This window comes from Rhodnius prolixus, unplaced genomic scaffold (assembly GCF_049639745.1).
Source record: "Rhodnius prolixus isolate KJV_2025 unplaced genomic scaffold, Rpr scaffold_3, whole genome shotgun sequence".
In the NCBI taxonomy this organism is placed as follows: Eukaryota; Metazoa; Arthropoda; class Insecta; order Hemiptera; family Reduviidae; genus Rhodnius; species Rhodnius prolixus.
This window is the reverse complement of record NW_027411603.1, coordinates 22,880,214-22,901,674: the sequence shown is the minus strand read 5'-3', so window position 1 is coordinate 22,901,674 and position 21,461 is coordinate 22,880,214. Positions and strand designations below refer to the sequence as shown.

General features: G+C 33.5%; 1 protein-coding gene across 4 annotated transcripts in view; it reads right to left on the bottom strand.

The window, feature by feature from the left end:
• Abd-B (Homeobox protein abdominal B) overlaps positions 1 to 21,461 on the bottom strand; it is a 202,489-nt gene that overhangs the window by 149,490 nt on the left and 31,538 nt on the right. For all 4 annotated transcript variants that reach the window (XM_074126788.1, XM_074126791.1, XM_074126787.1 and 1 more), the window contains exon 2: positions 15,704 to 15,750. The gene's annotated coding sequence lies outside the window, so the exon portion shown is untranslated. The remainder of the gene's footprint in view (positions 1 to 15,703; positions 15,751 to 21,461) is intronic.

The window sequence follows — 21,461 nt, the reverse complement described above, 5'->3', positions numbered from 1 at the left end:
TATGTTTAGTTAGTAGCATCTCTTGGAAGAACACACACCAAGTTTCAGCCAGATCGGTCTATTTCTTTGTGTTTGGCATTCGTTTTAATCGAGGAAGTCGAGTGATTTTCAAAAAATGGACGAAAAAGAATTTCGTGTGTTGATTAAACACTATTTTATGAAAGGCAAAACGCCTCAGGAGACTAAAGAGAAGCTTGATAAACATTATGGTGACTCTGCACCTTCGATTAGAACAGTTTATAAGTGGTTTCAAAATTTTTGGAGTGGCCATATGGGCACAAGTGACGCTGAACGTTCTGGACGCCCTGTTGAGGTTACTACTCCAGAAATCTTTGATAAAATCCATGATATGGTGATGGATGACAGAAGAGTGAAGGTGCGTGAGATTGCTAGTGCTGTGCGCATCTCGAATGAACGGGTACATAATATAATGTACGGGCATCAACATTTGGACATGACAAAGCTATCCGCAAGATGGGTGCCGCGATTGCTCACGCTTGACCAAAAACGAAATCGTGTGAAGTGTTGCAAGGACGGTTTGCAGCTGTTCCAGAAGAATCCGCAGGACTTTAAGCGTCGTTTCGTCACTGTGGATGAAACATGGATACATCACTACACTCCTGAGACCAAAGAACAATCTAAACAATGGGTTACCAAGGGGGAATCCGCGCCAAAAAAGGCGAAGACCGTTCCTTCGGCTGGAAAGATTATGGCGACTGTCTTTCGGGATTCGCAAGGAATAATCCTCATCGACTATCTGGAAAAGGGTAAAACTATTACAGGTGCATATTATTCATCGTTATTGGACCGTTTGAAAACCGAGCTGCAAGAAAAACGCCCACGATTGGCCCACAAAAAAGTCCTTTTCCATCACGACAACGCACCAGCTCACACCTCAGCAGTTGTGGTCGCAAAATTAATGGAAATAGGGTTCCAACTCGTTTCACATCCCCCCTATTCTCCAGACTTGGCTCCCTCGGACTACTATTTGTTCCCCAATATGAAGAAATGGCTGGCGGGAAAAAGATTTTATTCAAACGAGGAGGTGATTGCAGAAACGAATGACTATTTTTCAGACTTGGACAAATCCTATTATTCGGAAGGGATCAACAAAGTAGAGCAGCGTTGGACGAAGTGTATAAGCTTAAAAGGAGACTATGTTGAAAAATAAAAAAGGTTTACCCCAAAAAATTAAGTAGTTTTTATTTTTGAACGGACTTTTCAAACGACCCTCGTATACGAACAAAAAAATACTAAAGATCGTCTAAAAAAATATTATCTTTTAATTAATTCATAAGATGATAAACAATTAATTTAACTTTCACTAGAGGATTGTTGGTCCGTAGAAATGAAATATTGATTACGATAGTAATAATGGAAAAAAAAAGTTTAAAAATTAAAAAATCCAAGTTATGGCAAGTTAAAAACTTTAACTCTAAACTTTTAAATAATAAAAAGCAGTTTTCAATAAAAGTGGACCAAATATTTATTATTTTACGAACGAAAACTACATATGCAAATCAGTAATGGAGTAATGGAGATTGCACTCAATTTAAAAAATAATCTTTTTAAACTGTTACAGTTATGATTCTGTTATGATTCTTTAAAGTGAAGCTAAATAAGCTGTTCTGTATTTAATACATATTAGATTTTAAAATTATCATATACAATTTATATTAGATTATTTAAGCACATCTATCACTTTATTGCAATCTGTCGATTACTAGAAGAGTATACAAAAAGAATACCGCATAATGTGGTTTAAAAAAAGTTGTTCTTACACGAATTGAATTAATGAACTATCTAAATGGCACCGGTTGGCAAGCTGAGATTAATTTTTGTAAAACGGCCTGGCGGAACAGATAATTCCAAGTCCAGCAATTTGATTTTTGATACAAAAGTGAACCCTATACGTTACCTTTATTACTACTAATAAATTTACTAAGTATTATTGTAAATTTGAATTAGATAATCTAACAGTTTGGTTTATAAATGTTATTTTTATTTTCTATCTTTGTTTAATATTAAAATGTAAATAATTTTAAACCGAAACTACGTTCAAACAAAATTACTGTAGATTTTACAATAACTTTTGCCTTGATAATTACATATTAGGAATGGGACACTCCCCATCGGCAATATTTTTTGAAATATTCATGCAACATGAACGTGTGTTCCACTATTGTGTAGAAAGAATTCTGGGTAACATTTCACGCACCGTTATGTTGACCATTTAATGTAGATCACTTACTATCATACTCAAACTAGATGTAGACAAATGTAAATTATTTTCCTAACTAAAAAGACATCGCCTTAACATAAATTTCACACAAGAATATGAGAACGACTAAACTCTTACCTTCCTGGATATCATACTTACTGCAAGAGACAACAACTTAGAATTCAGAAAGCCCACGTCCTCTGACACTATTATACACAACAGTTCCTACCATCCTATTCAACGCAGACTAGTCGCTCTCAGACACCTGACAGATTGAAAACTAATCCTCTTGTACTATGAGTGAGAATTCAATATCATTCGCACAATAGCCACAGTTATACCAACATTATTACTAAATTACTTGGTACAAACAAACGTTGCCCAAGCCAAGGCTAAAACAATAACCCATCCAACATATTCACCACTTTTACTTACATCGGAAACAAGGCATACAAATTATGCAACCTTTCCAAGAAACTAGGCCTCAAAACCGCGCTTAGGAACAACAACAAACTGGGAAAATTACGGCAGACGGTTTTTCCATGCCGTATGGTACTTTTTCTTATATTTTTGTAATTTTATACGTGCTTAATAAAGTATTATTATTATTATTATTAAACTGGGAAACAGTGCACAAATCAAAACTAACAACCCTTACGACAACAGAGAGTTATTGTATTTACAATCAAGTTAGTCCAGACTATGATAGTAACTGTATTGGCCAGAGCGGGAGAAAAATCCAAGACAGATACAAAGAACACATCCGCTCGTACAAACACAACTTACGCAAACCTCCTTACCAAACACAGTCATCAGCTAGACAGTATCAACAGCTCAATAACTCTGCTACATACAGGAAAAAAGGAAAACATTCCGCCATCTTAGAAATACCCAAATTTCGTAATATTTATATTACGAAATTTGGGTATTTTCAATTATTTTTTCCTTGAGTCCCCCCCCCCCGAAAAGTGCTCTTAAAAAGTAGTTTGATTTTTTTATTATATGTAACACGAATTTTGCTGAGGTTTGATTGTAATTATTATTATTTATTTACAAGCCTATAGGTAAAATACCTTTAGCTGGGAGTTGTAAGAACAATGCACAACCAGTAAAATTAATACTGTATTAAAATAAAGGAAATGAAACTATTCTTTATGAGGTACAAAATTGGAAAACTAAAAGATAACTCATTGACATACTTAAGTGAAAAATAACTTAATTAGTTAGACATAAATTACTCAACAGTTATCACTCTAAGAGCAAAGAACTTCTGAGCTTCAGAGCTTGGTACATAAAACTGTAAATATCATTAATCTGATTCACACTATTTATATCTAACAACTTGAGAAACTTATCATTTAAAGAATCAAGATTGAGATTGAGTTAAGAAAATGTCTTCTAAAAGGTAAAAGTGAGGTACATTCAAAAAGGAAATGAATTGAATCAGAAGAAAAAGAGTTACAAATGAGGCAAAGATTGTTTTCATCAAATTCATTATAGTTGTCATTAATATAGAACCTTGCCTTGGATAGGTTTGATTATAATTAACATACCATTGGTCGGAATTCAGGAAACCTATCGTAAGAATAGGTACAAGCAAAGTAACCTGTTTCCAAATAACCAGCCCTTTAGGTAACTATCTCCTTAACAAAAACTTACAGTTTTAAAAGTTAAGTATAAGGGTTGATTAAACGCCAAAAGGTACACAAATCAGCGAGTACCCTACATTTCATTAATACTTCATTAATATAATTTAAGTAATTTTACTGCATTAACTTTTCCTTCACATTTTTTAGAATTTATTAGATGTCACAGACCCTTATGCTGGCCAGTTCATTCATAATATTATTTTGTTACAATTATGATAAAATGTATATTATATCTTTATATTTTTTATAACGTTTTCTTTTTAGCCTGTGATTAATAGTTTGATTATTATAGATAAATAGATATTACAGTCAATCTAAGTTAAATGGTGTGCTACTTGAGTAAATATTTTGTAGATGAAAATGGCCAGCATAACGGTCTGTGACATCTAATAAATTCTAAAAAATGTGAAGGAAAAGTTAATGCAGTAAAATTACTTAAATTATATCAATGAAGTATTAATGAAATGTTGGGTACTAGCTGATTTGTGTACCTTTTGGCGTTTAATCAACCCTTATACTTAACTTTTAAAACTGTAAGTTTTTGTTAAGGAGATTTTTGTACCTTTTGGGTAGATTTTCCTTTTTGTCTATTTGCAAAGTTACGTCTGCTTTACAGATTTTTTTAAAATTTGGAATAAGCTATTCTATCATTATAACCTGAAAAAGTGTTAAGTCGGAGTTACTACCACTGGAGAGATCTTTTTAATAATGATTATAGTTGCGGTCCCCAAACCATCCTCAATAACAATTTTTTTGAGAAAGCGTTTTGAATAAAATAGGAAGGTATTTGTACGTAAATAGCAAAATTAAACTGTGATTTCAGTACTTCCTTTTAAGAAGAGCAAGAAAAATAAACTGCGATTACAGTACTTCTCCCTAAAAGGCAAAGATTTTGAATCGAACGACAATTCATTGATGTAAATCGGTTCACCCATTGATAATTTTAACGATTGCAGTACTTCCTCTTAGTAGGTGTAAGAGCATGATGGCACCTCACAGCCACGTAGAGGAGCTTTAATCACTTCTTCGTGCTAAATTTTATCAAAATCGGACTAAGCTTTGTAGAAATATTGGTAATAATAGTTTTAGAAAGGGCCTTATTTGGGTGGGGCAAACTCCCCTCCTTATGAGGCACGGCGTCGAGACTTTTAAAGTGCAAATCTGTACAAAATTTCGATTCGAATGACACTTCATTCATGAAAATCGGTTCACGTGTCGATAATTTGAAACGATTGCTATACTTCCCCTTAACAAGTGTAAGAGCAGATCGTCGCTTTATTGTTACGTAGGGGAGCCCTAACTCTATCATCCTACAAAATTCTATCAAAATCGGGCCAAGATTTACAGAGTTATTAGTAATAATAATTTTGGAGGGGCCTTACATAAAGGGGGCTAACTCCTCTCCTATTCGATGTACAGCGCCGAGACCCCCAAAAGGCACATCTACATAAAATTCCAAATCGAATGACACCTCATTCATGAAAATCGGTTCACGCGTTTAGGCGCTACGTTGTTTACAAAAAAGGTAACAAGAAGAAGAACAACAACAACAACAACAACAAGAACAAGAACAAGAACATTTTTTGAAAAAGCCGTTTTTGCTCATTTTCGGCAACTTTTTTCTCGAAACCTATTAGATCTGGGTGGTTGCAAAAAAATTACAGTTATAAAGGAGGATTTGGAGTAAGATTTAAAGAAAATTTGGGAATTTTATCTTTTATAGAAAAAGAGAAAAAAATTGTCAAAGTTGGGTGTTTTTCAACGTTACGCTTTTTCGTGCAGTTTTTGATGGTCAACCCTTATACAACTGTCCTACCGGACAGTTTTAATTATAGTGGTTGTAGATGGTGACATCTGTCAGAAATTTGTTGAACTACAAAATATGCATTTCTCTGATGTAATCAATAAACCAAACGCAAAAATATGCAACACTCCTGCGACAGAACACCTAAGTAAACTTATAGTAGAGTGATTTCAAACTTTATTTGTATTTAATAGTTAGCCGTATATTATTATTTATTCTGAAAATTGTGGAACGATGTTAAGTATATAAATAAATACAGTTTAATTAAGTTTCGGTAATTTTTTGCCTCCTTCAGGTTCTATTCAAAAGAGTTATATTCGACATTGAGAAAACATCTAGATTGATATTAACACGAACAGCAAAAATACATAAAAGACTAGAAATGATGAATCAAAAAAACAAAAACATATTAGTTGTCATTATTGTCAGGACAGACAATAACAACCTTTCAAATTTTGGCAATAACACTTCACGTCTTAGCAAAAGAACACTTCACAACTCATACCCATCATTTCACCACAACTTAGTGCTATGTTTATTACCCCATTTGTCCCTAAATCTGTGACAGTTATGCTTATATTATTATTGTATAAAATAAGTTACATTAACTGTGCGCGGTGAATGAGTAACGCAATGAGTTGGTAAGTAACAAGTCAAACACAGCCTTTATTATGTATCCATCTCTCTGATTTTGAATATTATTATTTTTTAATACCACCCAATGCAGGACTCTGCATTAAATGAACCAATGAGTGGCCATTGCCTTCTGTGTCGCCGGTTATGATTCTCTGGAACAGTTCAAGAAGAGAGCTGTTCAGTATGAGGGATGGATGATCCAGAGGGTTTAACTGCAGTAGACCAAAATTATTTATTCAATACCACTTTTAGCCCATATTATCGTTTAATATTTAATTTAGCACTCAACCAACATGCCTCCTACACCAGATTAATAGCACTACTCCGCACTTCTAGCAAGTACTTCATTAAAATCATTGACAAGAACACTGTTCATAATATTAATCCTCAGATTCAATGTAAGCTTTGCCAATTAAATGAAATCAAAGACTTGAATCATATTTTTCTCAAATGCCCCTTGTATCAGCCAATGAGAAAAATTTATAACTTTAACAACGAGTAATTACTGTTTATTTATTTTTGGTGACTGAATCATAGTTTCAATTGGATGAAAAATAAATGCCAGTTTCAGTCATTATAAACTTTATTATGCCAAGCTTTCGTCCTAGGAACTAGATAGAAAGTGCTATAAATTATACACATATCAAAGACAGAAAACAGTCTAAATTTCAAAACTGACACCAACAATTTAAACAACGTAGACGGCCAACTTACTGCAAAATACTTGACAATTGGCAACATTGACTTCCTTACAACCAAACACAATCACACACAGACCGATCACATTCAGTCCATGAACAGACAAGACAGAAGACACACCAACCCTCTAATGATGTAAAACAGTATATTGTAAATTAGGTAAATATTCTTGTAAATTTTCGTTACATTATACATATTCATTGTAATATAATTAATTGGTAATACACACTGTAAATATGTTCCACAGCCCTGAAGATGGCCTATCCCTTAGGTCGAAAGCTCGGTAGAAAAAAGTTTATAATGACTGAAACTGGCATTAATTTTTCATCCTATTTAACAACGAGGAGAACTGGACGGAGTAGTTGCTTGAATCCTAAAACTGAAACTGCCCTAAAATTAATTTGTACATATGTGAGTAACGTACTCAAATTAAGAGCTGAAATTCTTTATAAATTAACTTAATTATGTTAATATGAGAATTAAAATAATAATAATAATAAATATTTATAACATTAAACATAATAAGGCATAAACTGATCTTTAAATTTTTCTCTATCTCAGCTAACAAAATTTATCTAGGTTTGTCTAGGAGTGTGGGGCAAAATTTAAACAAATTTAACATTAATTTATATTCATGCACATTAATTATTCTAAAAAATTAATATTATTTGTAAATCAAAGGTTTAAACAATTATTTTTGCTTAAAAACAAGATTTATCTTCTAGTTTTTTTCTTTTAAGCTGAACTTTAATTTATTTTTTTGTTCTACTCTTTATAACAGAACTACGCTCATTGTAAAAAATTTTGTATGAGGATTGACCCTGTAGGCAATCATTTTGAACAATATTATATGTACATTTTTTGTAAAAACCTCAAATAAAGATTGATTGATTGATCAGAGGGTTGTGAGTATAATTCCTTGTGTATTTTGTGGTGAATAAAAGGTGATTAGTTCCTATTAGAGACAGTATAGAGCATTAATTATATGGGTAATATTTTTGACTGTTTTGTCTGTAGATTTTAGAATGTTTGGTTTATCTATAAATCTCTGTCCGAGTTTCAAGTCAGTTTGAACATCTTAGATTCTTGTAAGTAGAAAGAAGCGTTTTTGAGTTCTAATAACTGATTATTAAAAATTATTGTCTCAATTGTTGGATATTTTTTTTTTATAAAACAAGGAAAAATGATTAATATTTTTTGAGACACTGGTTAGCAATCTTTAAGCACTAAAAAACAAGTTTCTATTTCTAAATAGAGGCACCATTAAAGAACATTAACAAGGGATGAGATTAACTGAGTGGTTAGTGCACTGGATTCCTATGCGATGAGATCGAGTCCAGCTGCCGGCCTTCACGATTTTTCCGTTTCTAGAAGTTTCTTACAGGTGCACTGCTCGGTTGTGGGTAGCGCTGTATACAAAACTCCATAAAGGAGGCAACTGATAAAGACTATGAGTTTCTGTTTATAGAAGAGAATAAGATCGCTGTTCCCATTCATTTCTTATTGAGGTAAAAAATACTTAGGTATCTAACGCATGCGTATAGAATAACCACAGATAGAATTATCACAAGAACCTCTCAGTACTCGATGTTCCTGAGAAACCGAACTACAGAACTACCTCATTAGTTCCACAGCAATCACTACCACTATCCACCACTTATGGACTTGTACTCCGCCTCTACCACTTTAGAAGAACTAGTAAAATAATTTTAATAGATAAATATTTGTTCAGTGTTGGTCATATAGACAAATATAAACATCTGTTCTAAGAGTTCAATTCAAAAAAGAGAAAGTGAAAATAACTGCGTTTTCATTTAATGAGAGACAAACTATAATTCCCATGATGCAATCTTCAACTTCCAAGTACACAATATCAAGCCCAGCTTGTTTAAATTTCGCTTAAAATTCACTATCCGCGATAAAAATTCATAACAAATGTTGTAAAATCACGTTCCTTATAAGTGAGGAGTTGTTACTGATAATATTGGAAAGCGATAAGTCGTAACTTTAATGATAAGCCCACTTGTACTAATCGCAGGCAAGGTAAGTTACCAATCTACAGTCTGATAACACATTTAATTGCATCTAAAAGAATTAGTGCAGTTTTTTTCAAAGAGACCTGCATAAAAGTGCACTTCCATAATCAATTGCAAAATGAGAAAGATCTTTTTTGCCAGATTACCAATTAATTATTAACACAGTTTTTTTATTTATTAAAAACAATTTGAAATACAATTATTAACTAATAAATATTATTTATAGACATTTTAATGTTCAATTATATTTTTCAGTAAAAATCTCAAAGTGGTTTCAAATTGTGATTTTTCCTTTCATCTTGTGTCCATTTGATATTGCATTAAGTCAATTATAAAAACTTAATTGAACCATAAATACGAGTAGATTACCACTTAAGAATTAATCCGACAATGTTGAAATAGTGAATGGTCTAAAAACAACTGCCGGCAAGATATATGTAGTAAATGCGCAGTAATTACATCCACAAAGGAAAAAGGATCTATTATTAGCCAGTGATTCTGCGTTATTCTCTTTTAAATAGAATTGAAAGGACCTTGGAGTGCTCGTGGACTAGGGGAATCAAAAAGCATCATGTTTGGGCCAAGATGCTAGGGAGGTTGCTAATTAATTCTATTGGCATTCTTCACAAGGCAATTGAGTTGCTAAACTAAAGCCTCCATTATTTGGAGGTTAAGGTTGTGATGAAACAGTGATTAGGTAGGATGTTGTGAGGTTTTGTCAAGCGAAGTACTGCTGAAACTTGGCAAAACTTTGTCTGAAGTAGTAATCTAGTTAGAGGCACTGGTACACAGATCATTTTTTCTTACTTTATCACTGATAACTAGTTATTTTTCTTTTTGAACTCATTAGAACTGACTACGACTAGCTGGCTGCATTTACCAACTTGCCAGAACTGAAAATGATGGTCAAGTCTCTAACTTGTGGACAAGAAGAATATTTCTTTTTTGGCAGTTGCTTTAGCAAACCTGCAGTACTCAATATGTTGTTTTGATGAACAGATCTTGGCCAGTAAGTTAGAATTGTTAACCGAACAGAGTTGATCTGGCAGATGCTTGTAATATACGTGCTATTAGTTTATTAGCTGGTTATTTCCTAATATTAGAGGCGGGTGTAGTGGTCACGAACGTGGATTTTATTTTAGGTGGAAGAACCCCAGTTCGAGTCCCGTTTGTGGATACTTTTTATTGTTACAAACAAATTTAGTAGTAATGTACGTGTTTCGCCTGCGTCCACGACACCTAATTGGTAGTTGGACGTTAAGCCTTGCATGAAAAGTTAGGCGATTAATTTTTACTTTATTCTAATATTGGTACGATAATACCGCCACACTGTAAAAGAATTTTTTTTTGCATTTTGAGAATTTCGAAGCCTAAAATTAGATAAATTTCTGGCCCTTTGGAAGGCAGTCGTTTAAGAAACAATCTAAGTTTTGTTTAAAATAATAATAATAATGCAGAATAACAAAACTATTTACTCAGAATCGCACAAAGTGAGACTCTGATACAATATAAAATTTGAAGTTCCACACTTCTGTCGCCTACATTCAACAAAAAGAAAAGTAACAGGCAGATGTTGCAGGAGGGCCTGAGATAATTCAATTTTTGCCAGTGAATTATTAAGTTATTAGACAACGATCTACACTGTGATAGGTTAAGAATAGTATAATGGAAATAAAATCAATTATAATAATAACTAAAACGGAATATTTAGTACCAAAACGAAGAAGTTATTACTAGCAATTGCCAAACTCTTGCTACAGAAATGAATATTTTCCTAAAAGCAATAATACAACAATAATAATTAGCAATAAATAACAATAAACAGGTTACTTTGCTTGTACCTATTCTTACGATAGGTTTCCTGAATTCCGACCAATGGTATGTTAATTATAATCAAACCTATCCAAGGCAAGGTTCTATATTAATGACAACTATTATGAATTTGATGAAAACAATCTTTGCCTCATTTGTAACTCTTTTTCTTCTGATTCAGTTCATTTCCTTTTTGAATGTACCTCACTTTTACCTTTTAGAAGACATTTTCTTAACTCAATCTCAGTCTTGATTCTTTAAATGATAAGTTTCTCAAGTTGTTAGATATAAATAGTGTGAATCAGATTAATGATATTTACAGTTTTATGTACCAAGCTCTGAAGCTCAGAAGTTCTTTGCTCTTAGAGTGATAACTGTTGAGTAATTTATGTCTAACTAATTAAGTTATTTTTCACTTAAGTATGTCAATGAGTTATGTTTTAGTTTTCCAATTTTGTACCTCATAAAGAATAGTTTCAATTCCTTTATTTTAATACAGTATTAATTTTACTGGTTGTGCATTGTTCTTACAACTCCCAGCTAAAGGTATTTTACCTGTAGGCTTGTAAATAAATAATAATAATTACAATCAAACTTCAGCAAAATTCGTGTTACATATAATAAAAAAATCAAACTACTTTTTAAGAGCACTTTTCGGGTGGGGGGGACTCAAGGAAAAAATAATTGAAAATACCCAAATTTCGTAATATAAATATTTTTTTTTTTTTTTTTTTTTTTTTTACACACACCGGATGGGCCGTTCCCGAGCTCTCGCTCATAACAGCCCAATGATTACACTTCATCCCCAATGATCCCGAAACAAGAATAGTTCCCAAGCAAGAATATATGAGGGAAGGGCACAACAAAGTACCCTTCCTAAATTATAAAGAATTTATGCTACCTTTACAGAACAAGCCAACAACCTAACAAACTGCATCGCATTCATACTCATTCAAACCATAAATACATTCATACTTCACGCATGCAGACAAAATTCCTATCCTAATTGACCTCTCAGTACTCGATATTCCTGAGAGGCCCGCTAAAAACTCGACAACTACCCAATCTATGTCATTCAATCCACAGTCATCCAATAAATTACTACTAATATTCCCACTTTCACTCCGCCTACCCTCGAACATCACCCCACAGTGTACCGCGTTTTAGAGCCTCTTCTGCAAACTGTTTAAAGGCATCATATGCACTAATATTTTCCAGCAACAGGGTTAGTGTATCATTATCAATGCAAACATGATAGCCTATTGCACTCCATAATTTTGCCCTGAGATCCTCATAACAGATGCACTCAAAAATAATATGTTCGGCGGTCTCTAATTCACCGCAACGACAGCAACCATCACTTACCAAACCCATCTGATACCACTTTCCCTTAATTTGCCCATGGCCTGTCACTAGCCTGGAGACCGCGTAAGAAAAATCTGTGGGGACTATTCTTCTACCCATTGTCGCGTCCGGCAAAAACCTGTAGATGGTCCTCCCCTTTTGAGAGTAAGACCAGCGAGATTTCCATTGCAGTAACAGATCCTGATCCAGTTGTTTCTTTTTTTCATTCAGGAGCCAGATTCTGAAATCATTTCCTATTTCTCCTTCTGGTAATGGTTCCAACGAATGTCCCCCCAAACTCACTGTTTTCCCTCTCCTTAAAAAGAATAATAGGGCCGATCTCACTACTTCCAGGTCGAGTGGAAGACATCCCGTCAAAACCTGTAGAGCCTCAGTTGATGTCGTACGGCTAAAATTACCCATCAACAACAGCATGGCTCTCTGTATTGCCATGGTATGAGTCCTAAAAACCGAGCTGCTAACCTTATGCGCCCAAACAGAGCAGCAGTATAATACCTGCGATAGTAAGATGCTTCTATACATTATTTTAACTGTTTTTTTCTTTAATCCCCAATCTTTCCTCGTAACTCGTCTAAGTTGGCCGATTAAGTTTTTAGATTTCCTTCTTATATCCTTTATGTGGGGGACAAAACTTAGGCTACTATCTAGCGTAATACCCAAGTATCTGACCTGCCGGACCCATTTCAATCGACGACCACTAAAGCGAACAACCGGCTGTCTAGTTGGGGCTAGCTTGCCTTTGAATAAAACTGCTGCTGTTTTATCATGAGAAATTTGCAATTTATTAGCTGAGCACAACAATAATAATATTAAAACGTAGAATATATTCAATAATAAATAAATTATAAAAATACGCAAGTTTTGCAATCTGAGGGAATAAATTTAAACTTTTAGCCAACATTATAAAGTCTAACTAACTGCAGACACGGTGGAAAAAGTCAGCACTAATGAAAGTAGAAATATTACACATTGTAAACACTTGCTCCATAGTGATATATGGCCTCTTTAAACCAAATAACCTAAACAAAACAAAAAAATTGTGTTTTTGCTGATAAATGCTCGTAAGTTACTGAGTTTGGACTGCTCAATGAATGGATTCAGGTCATTTCCCTTCTGAAAAGAAGTTTTAGCCTTGTTTGAAAGAGAAACCTACTGCATTCGATTTCTACAAATTAATGCTTTATCTATATTATTTACTGATAATATTATATTACTTTAAAAATTAATATTAACTGTTTTTTAAGTAAAATGTTTTAGTAAATTAATGGTGAAAAATCATTTCTTCCATCTAGCCATCTCCTTCGTATTCCTGCGACTGGGACCCGGCAAGTGTGTGATGATTTAAATTATAAACCTTAATTAAGAATTTAACAATTTACATCTCTTACTCACTTTACATTTACATTAGTTTCATGTTTCGAATTACTGTATCTCCTGTACTATTGGTGTTAACTCGGAAAAAAATATATGCAATTATAGTGCTCATCTACCTCTTCAATTGTGCACAATTCCAGCTTTCTAGATGTATTTATGAAGGAGATATGAGGTGAGAAAGTTTGGCAGCTTTACATTTCCTTCATATTTTGTATTGCTTTATCTCCAGTCCTGCTGATGTAATCTATGTGAAAATATAGGCAATTATAGTACTCATCTACCTCTTCAATTGTGCACAATTCCAGCTTTCTAGATGTATTTATGAAGGAGATATGAGGTGAGAAAGTTTGGCAGCTTTACATTTCCTTCATATTTTGTATTGCTTTATCTCCAGTCCTGCTGATGTAATCTATGTGAAAATATAGGCAATTATAGTACTCATCTACCTCTTCAATTGTGCACAATTCCAGCTTTCTAGATGTATTTATGAAGGAGATATGAGGTGAGAAAGTTTGGCAGCTTTACATTTCCTTCATATTTTGTATTGCTTTATCTCCAGTCCTGCTGATGTAATCTATGTGAAAATATAGGCAATTATAGTACTCATCTACCTCTTCAATTGTGCACAATTCCAGCTTTCTAGATGTATTTATGAAGGAGATATGAGGTGAGAAAGTTTGGCAGCTTTACATTTCCTTCATATTTTGTATTGCTTTATCTCCAGTCCTGCTGATGTAATCTATGTGAAAATATAGGCAATTATAGTACTCATCTACCTCTTCAATTGCGCACAATTCCAGCTTTCTAGATGTATTTATGAAGGAGATATGAGGTGAGAAAGTTTGGCAGCTTTACATTTCCTTCATATTTTGTATTGCTTTATCTCCAGTCCTGCTGATGTAATCTATGTGAAAATATAGGCAATTATAGTACTCATCTACCTCTTCAATTGTGCACAATTCCAGCTTTCTAGATGTATTTATGAAGGAGATATGAGGTGAGAAAGTTTGGCAGCTTTACATTTCCTTCATATTTTGTATTGCTTTATCTCCAGTCCTGCTGATGTAATCTATGTGAAAATATAGGCAATTATAGTACTCATCTACCTCTTCAATTGTGCACAATTCCAGCTTTCTAGATGTATTTATGAAGGAGATATGAGGTGAGAAAGTTTGGCAGCTTTAGATTTCCTTCATATTTTGAATTGCTGTATCTCCAGTCCTGCTGACGTAAATTATGCGAAAATATAGGCAATTATAGTACTCATCTACCTCTTCAATTGTGCACAATTCCAGCTTTCTAGATGTATTTATGAAGAAGATATAGAGTGATAAAGTTTGGCAGCTTTACATTTCCTTCATATTTTGAATTGCTGTATCTCCTGTCCTGCTGATGTTATCTATGTGAAAATATAGGCAAATATAGTATTCTACCTCCACAATTGTGCACAATTTCCGCTATGTATCTGTATTTATGAAGGAGTTATATGATGCTAAATTTTAAAACCTTTACATTTGTTTCATATTTCTAACTGCTCTATCTCCTGCGCTATTCGTTTTATATTTCCGAAAATATGGACAATTATACTACTGATTCAATTTTGCGCAATTCCCGCATTCTATCTGTATTTATAAAGGAGTTATAAGATGCTAAATTTTGGAAACACATTGAGACCGATTTGCAAGAGATAAGGGAAAGAGTTGTGAAACAAATATCTCACTAATTAAATATTATTCGACCATCTCGTAATTCTCATTATTATGTTACTTCCTTTTATATGTATGATTAATAATAATAACTGTAATAGAATTTAATTCTGTTTTGAATTTTATCTGCAAAACAATTTTTTTTTTGTGGGTTCGAACTAATAGATATCAGAAGATCATTTGTGTTGGCCACATTTAAAGTGATGTTAAACGTAAAGCGGGAGCCAAGCAACTAAACGTGATAAATAATTTGTTTTGTCATTAAGAACATCACAACTGATTTGGTTATCCTCCAACGGGAGGAAAGCATTGTGGAAACTCTAGTTTAATGTTGAGTGAAATTTACGAACTACTTGAGACAAACATGCAAATTTAAAGTCAAAAAATTAAGCGATTCTTACCTTGATATGATATGAGTTGCCAAAATATCCTTTTAACAGACACAGCTCTGTAAAACAATAAAACCAGTTACATTGAAATATTATTAGATAAATGTCAATTATTAAATTAAAAATTACTGCATTAAAAAGATTACAGTATTAATTAAGAATACAGTTAGATGATAAGAAATGTAGATGTTTATAAAATACAATTTCTTGGCTCAAGATTAAACAATCCTAAGTAAATTGTAAAATTATAGAAGATTAATTCCTATTGCGTTACGTCGCACTACTCCGGAGTACAATCACTTTTACCCAATAGAGAGGATACAAGCTTTGTAAGTGGAGTTAATTATTTCAGTTGCATAAGTTATGCTTCTGAAAATATCGCTTTTATCGAATTTTATTTTAGTGTCGTCTTCCCCACATTAAAAACTAATTCATTATTTTTGGTGACAAAATCTGATTGAATAACAAAATTTGACGAAAAAAATTAAAGGCAAGGCGGAATCCTTGCCGTAAATGTAAAAACCAAATAAGATCTTTACATTCTTATTAATTGCAAAAAATAGGAATCAAAACAGCGTCGGCATTATGAAAGGAATTCACTTACCATAAGAATATAATTGATCAGAAACATCAAATCCAGTACCATTTTTTGCAAACGTGTACGAGGGTCGTTTGAAAAGTCCGTGCAAAAAATAAAAACTACTTAATTTTTGGGGGTAAACCTTTTTTATTTTTCAACATAGTCTCCTTTTAGGCTTATACACTTCGTCCAACGCTGCTCTAGTTTGTTGATCCCTTCCGAATAATAGGATTTGTCCAAGTCTGAAAAATAGCCATTCGTTTCTGCAATCACCTCCTCGTTTGAATAAAATCTTTTTCCCGCCAGCCATTTCTTCATATTGGGGAACAAATAGTAGTCCGGGGAAGCCAAGTCTGGAGAATAGGGGGGATGTGAAACGAGTTGGAACCCTATTTCCATTAATTTTGCGACCACAACTGCTGAGGTGTGAGCTGGTGCGTTGTCGTGATGGAAAAGGACTTTTTTGTGGGCCAATCGTGGGCGTTTTTCTTGCAGCTCGGTTTTCAAACGGTCCAATAACGATGAATAATATGTACCTGTAATAGTTTTACCCTTTTCCAGATAGTCGATGAGGATTATTCCTTACGAATCCCAAAAGACAGTCGCCATAATCTTTCCGGCCGAAGGAACGGTCTTCGCCTTTTTTGGCGCAGATTCCCCCTTGGTAACCCATTGTTTAGATTGTTCTTTGGTCTCAGGAGTGTAGTGATGTATCCATGTTTCATCCACAGTGACGAAACGACGCTTAAAGTCCTGCGGATTCTTCTGGAACAGCTGCAAACCGTCCTTGCAACACTTCACACGATTTCGTTTTTGGTCAAGCGTGAGCAATCGCGGCACCCATCTTGCGGATAGCTTTGTCATGTCCAAATGTTGATGCAAAATATTATGTACCCGTTCATTCGAGATGCCCACAGCACTAGCAATCTCACGCACCTTCACTCTTCTGTCATCCATCACCATATCATGGATTTTATCAATGATTTCTGGAGTAGTAACCTCAACAGGGCGTCCAGAACGTTCAGCGTCACTTGTGCCCATATGGCCACTCCGAAAATTTTGAAACCACTTATAAACTGTTCTAATCGAAGGTGCAGAGTCACCATAATGTTTATCAAGCTTCTCTTTAGTCTCCTGAGGCGTTTTGCCTTTCATAAAGTAGTGTTTAATCAACACACGAAATTCTTTTTCGTCCATTTTTTGAAAATCACTCGACTTCCTCGATTCAAACGAATGCCAAACACAAAGAAATAGACCGATCTGGCTGAAACTTGGTGTGTGTTCTTCCAAGAGATGCTACTAACTAAACATAACCTCGATACGCGCCAGTAGTGCTATCTCTCTGACTTTGCACGGACTTTTCAAACGACCCTCGTAATTTAATAATTAATTTATTTAAGAACTATATTCAAAAATATAATATTTACATTATAAATAATAAAATAAAATAAAAATAAGAAAATGGTATATGAGTTTAAATGAGTGTTAGGTACGAATTTCGAAAGAGAGGATTTTCGTTTAACGAGTTTAGATCTGTGTGCTATTCTTTAGTTAATTAAAAAAATATGCTAAATGATGTGAATAAAGGACAGATTTTCTTGAACTACTCAATAAACTTTTGGAATTAACAGGTTGTGGAGAGCTAATGAATAATAATGAATGTTAATGGAATATTGTTAAAAAAAAAAAAATCTATAATGTTGAGAATATTATAGACAATCACGTGAGTGTTCACACCCTACTATTCTCTGGATAACTATGTTTTTAACTTCTTAATTTACTACAAATTTAAATAAAAAACAAGTATTATAAATTGTAGTCAGTTAACAGGCTTTTTTTGCTTCAACACCCAAACACACTCAAATGAAAAGAAGATTTAAAAGATAAAAAAAAATAACACACCGTAATGTTGTTGCACTAAATGCCAAACATGTCGTAAATGAATAAATCAAGGCTATGTAAATTAGTATCATTGTGATGGTTCTCTCATTTCAAGGTCGAAACCCTTTCGAAAGTAAAAACTAAGCAAAAACTTTGGTATACTAGTTAAGGTTAACGAAGAAGGGTCGCCAACATTAACTTGAACATATTCAAGTGAAAGTTTTGACCTTCACAATAATTTCAAAGGTATACGTAAACTTAAGTAAAGTTCGTCCTCATACCTTTGGCATCAGTGTAACATTAACTCTGAAAGGGTTGAATTCTCAAGGGAATCAAGACAGTGAGCTGAGCACTTCAAGATTATCAAGGTAGGACTTTGAGAAATACATTTGAATGTTATCTTAAGTAACGATATAGTGGCCATCCTTGTTAATTTCAATTATTGAATTCAATAATCCCAGCTAGTATGGGTAAGTTTATAATATTATATAATTCAATGGGTTACATATTGATGAAATAATACTTTAAAATGTTTTGTTCTAAAAAGTGAAAAATATCCAAATTTATTTCTATTTAATTTAATATATAATTTTCTTTCCATTCTGATTACAGTAAAAGCTCTGTATTCGCGGGGTATATGTTCCATAAATATGCCGCGAATACAGAAACCGTGAATACGGAATGGTAATTTATATGGGATTATAGGGGAGACGTTCCTAGCTGACTAAATAAAAAAAAACAAATCCATAAAAAAATCAATTTAATAGAAGTTTTTGAACATTTTGATTAATTATCTTAAGGCTTAGGCAATGGTTTGAAGAATTTTGTAATTTTCTCTTGCTTGGCAGTTTTTAAAAGCTTTTGTTTGCAGTCAAAGTTTGAACTTGCCACTACAACTACCATCAGGTTCTTTAAAATGAGCGTAGATACTTTGCCTTCTCCCGGACCATTGGACCACTCAGGGGCACACCCTTTTTTGGTTGCGGTCTTCGATCCATAATGGCAACGCCACTTCCATTTTTTTCTATTGCTGGATCGCGAACAATTTTCGCTGACAGTGAAGTTGAAGCTACAGATGATCTTATTTTATCTTCGGATTTTTTTTATCGATCGTACAGTTGATTTCGTTGACATTGAATGAGCGTGATATGGATGCAAATGACTCTCCAAGGCGTAAACGATCAAGCATTTCTGTTTTCACTTTAAGCGGTAACACAGATTTTTTTTCGTGTCGAAACTCGTTTCTCATTTTTTTTTTTTTTTAGTTGACATTATAAATTAGAAAAAGAGCGGTAGAGACGTGTTACTCGATCACAATTTTTGTAACGAATGTGAAAGACGAAACAATAGAACACGCAAAGCGGCTTTTACTATAGAACGGAACAGCAACATTTAAAAATATACTTTATTCATTGAGTAATAAGGTTGCTTTCATTCTGTGCGTTTACATTCTCAAAAACACCGATCGCGGCGAAGGCGGCTTATGCCAAAGTCCTCGGCGATATCATTTAACAACATACTTTAGGCAAAGTTGTAATAAGATCTGTTTTACTTTTTTTATTAGTCCATTTGACGGCATTTACAAAGGATATTGGGTTGGATACCTATTGGAATCCTTTTATCATAGTGTACTTCCGCGAATATAGGAATTGGGTCGCATTTTTTTAATCCGCGAATAGTGAAAACGCGAATGAAGGAAGCGCGAATAAGGAGCTTTTACTGTATACTTATTTTTACGTATTCAAAATTATTTTAAGCAATTCGTTATCAGCACAAATTTCAACTTGAAATCTTGAATTTACTCTTTTCGAAGTTCTAGATCTTAGTAAGTCTATCTTTGTTAATATTTAAATTCCATGCAATTTTAATTTGTAAAGTAATGCCCAGTTTTTCAAGAGGGCTTTACGTCATATAATACAAATTAGTTGTCACGGAAAAACAAATATACTTATACTTTACCATATATTTCAATATAAAAGATGTTGTATAAAATCCAAGGTCTAGACCGGAAATCGAACCCAGTTTTTCTACAAATACATAGCTTTGCTGGCCTCTAGCCGCTCGGCAACTGAGGCACCCCAATTCAATTAATTAATTTTTAATTCAAAATTCAGAATTCAAAATTAATTCAATTTTTAAATAATCTCTAAAGTTAAGATAAATTTAAAAAGCTTCTTCTATTACAAAATAGAGACGTTAATGAGTATTATAATGGATTAATAGACTTTTTTTTATGAACACACGACGTACGAAACTGAACAACTCAAGATCGTCAAACTCTTTGAAACTTTAGAAAAATTTGTCTGAGAAGTTAGAAGAAGCTACACATTCTTTTAGTGGTCGCAAGTGGATTAGGGTTTCTATGTTTAGTGTTGCGTTCTTTTATCAGGGTGAAAGAGAAAATGGAGATCGTTTCACATTTCTACTTGCAATAATAGATCTTATTTATTATATTTCTTATTATTTTAAATTCTAGATTTACCTAAATCGCCCTTTAATTGTTAAATCCCGTTAATTGTTAAATTAACGAGTATGTGAAGTAGAAGATTAAAAGTATTAAACAGAGTTATTTCCTTACTAATAATTCCGACATAAATACCAATTGCATTTAGACAACTATTGCTTATTCGGCAAACCCAACTTGAGAAGAAAAAATGACCTAGATTTTTTGTTCCATTCAAAGAATTTGGTGCAGTTTAGGAATTGTAGTTTCCAAAAAAATATTATAAGTATATTGTAAATATTATAAGTATATATAATATACTTATATTTATTTTTACGTAACATAGTAGTAAGTACTACTACTTGTAATAACAGATCTTATTTATTATATTTCTTATTATTTTAAATTCTAAATTTAAGTCATTTAAAAGTATTCTTTTTTTTTAATTGGGTTTTTTATTTTGCAACTGTATCTAAATAGTACAATAAGCAAAAGTGATGAGAGAAAAGGGATGGCGCAAATACACATGCACGCATCTATATATGTGTGTACATACACACACGTGCACATGCATGTGCGCCAAGAGACGTGATTGGAGTGAACGACAACCATCCAATGATGGAAGCCGTTAGTTCGCCAGGTTGGCAAGCTTACGCAGCAACCATCCTAGGAGGTCGGCGTTATACGTTATACGTATGTTGAGATGGTCGCGTGGCCACCGCCGCTACAGTCTGCGATGTGGATTTGAAGGAAGTGTTGTAGTAGACATGTTGTGGATCAGAGGGTTGTAGTGACTGTGTAGATTTGGGTGGAGTTTTTTGTAGCGAGATTGGGCTATTTCAGTAACGAGAGGAATATTTAGATCA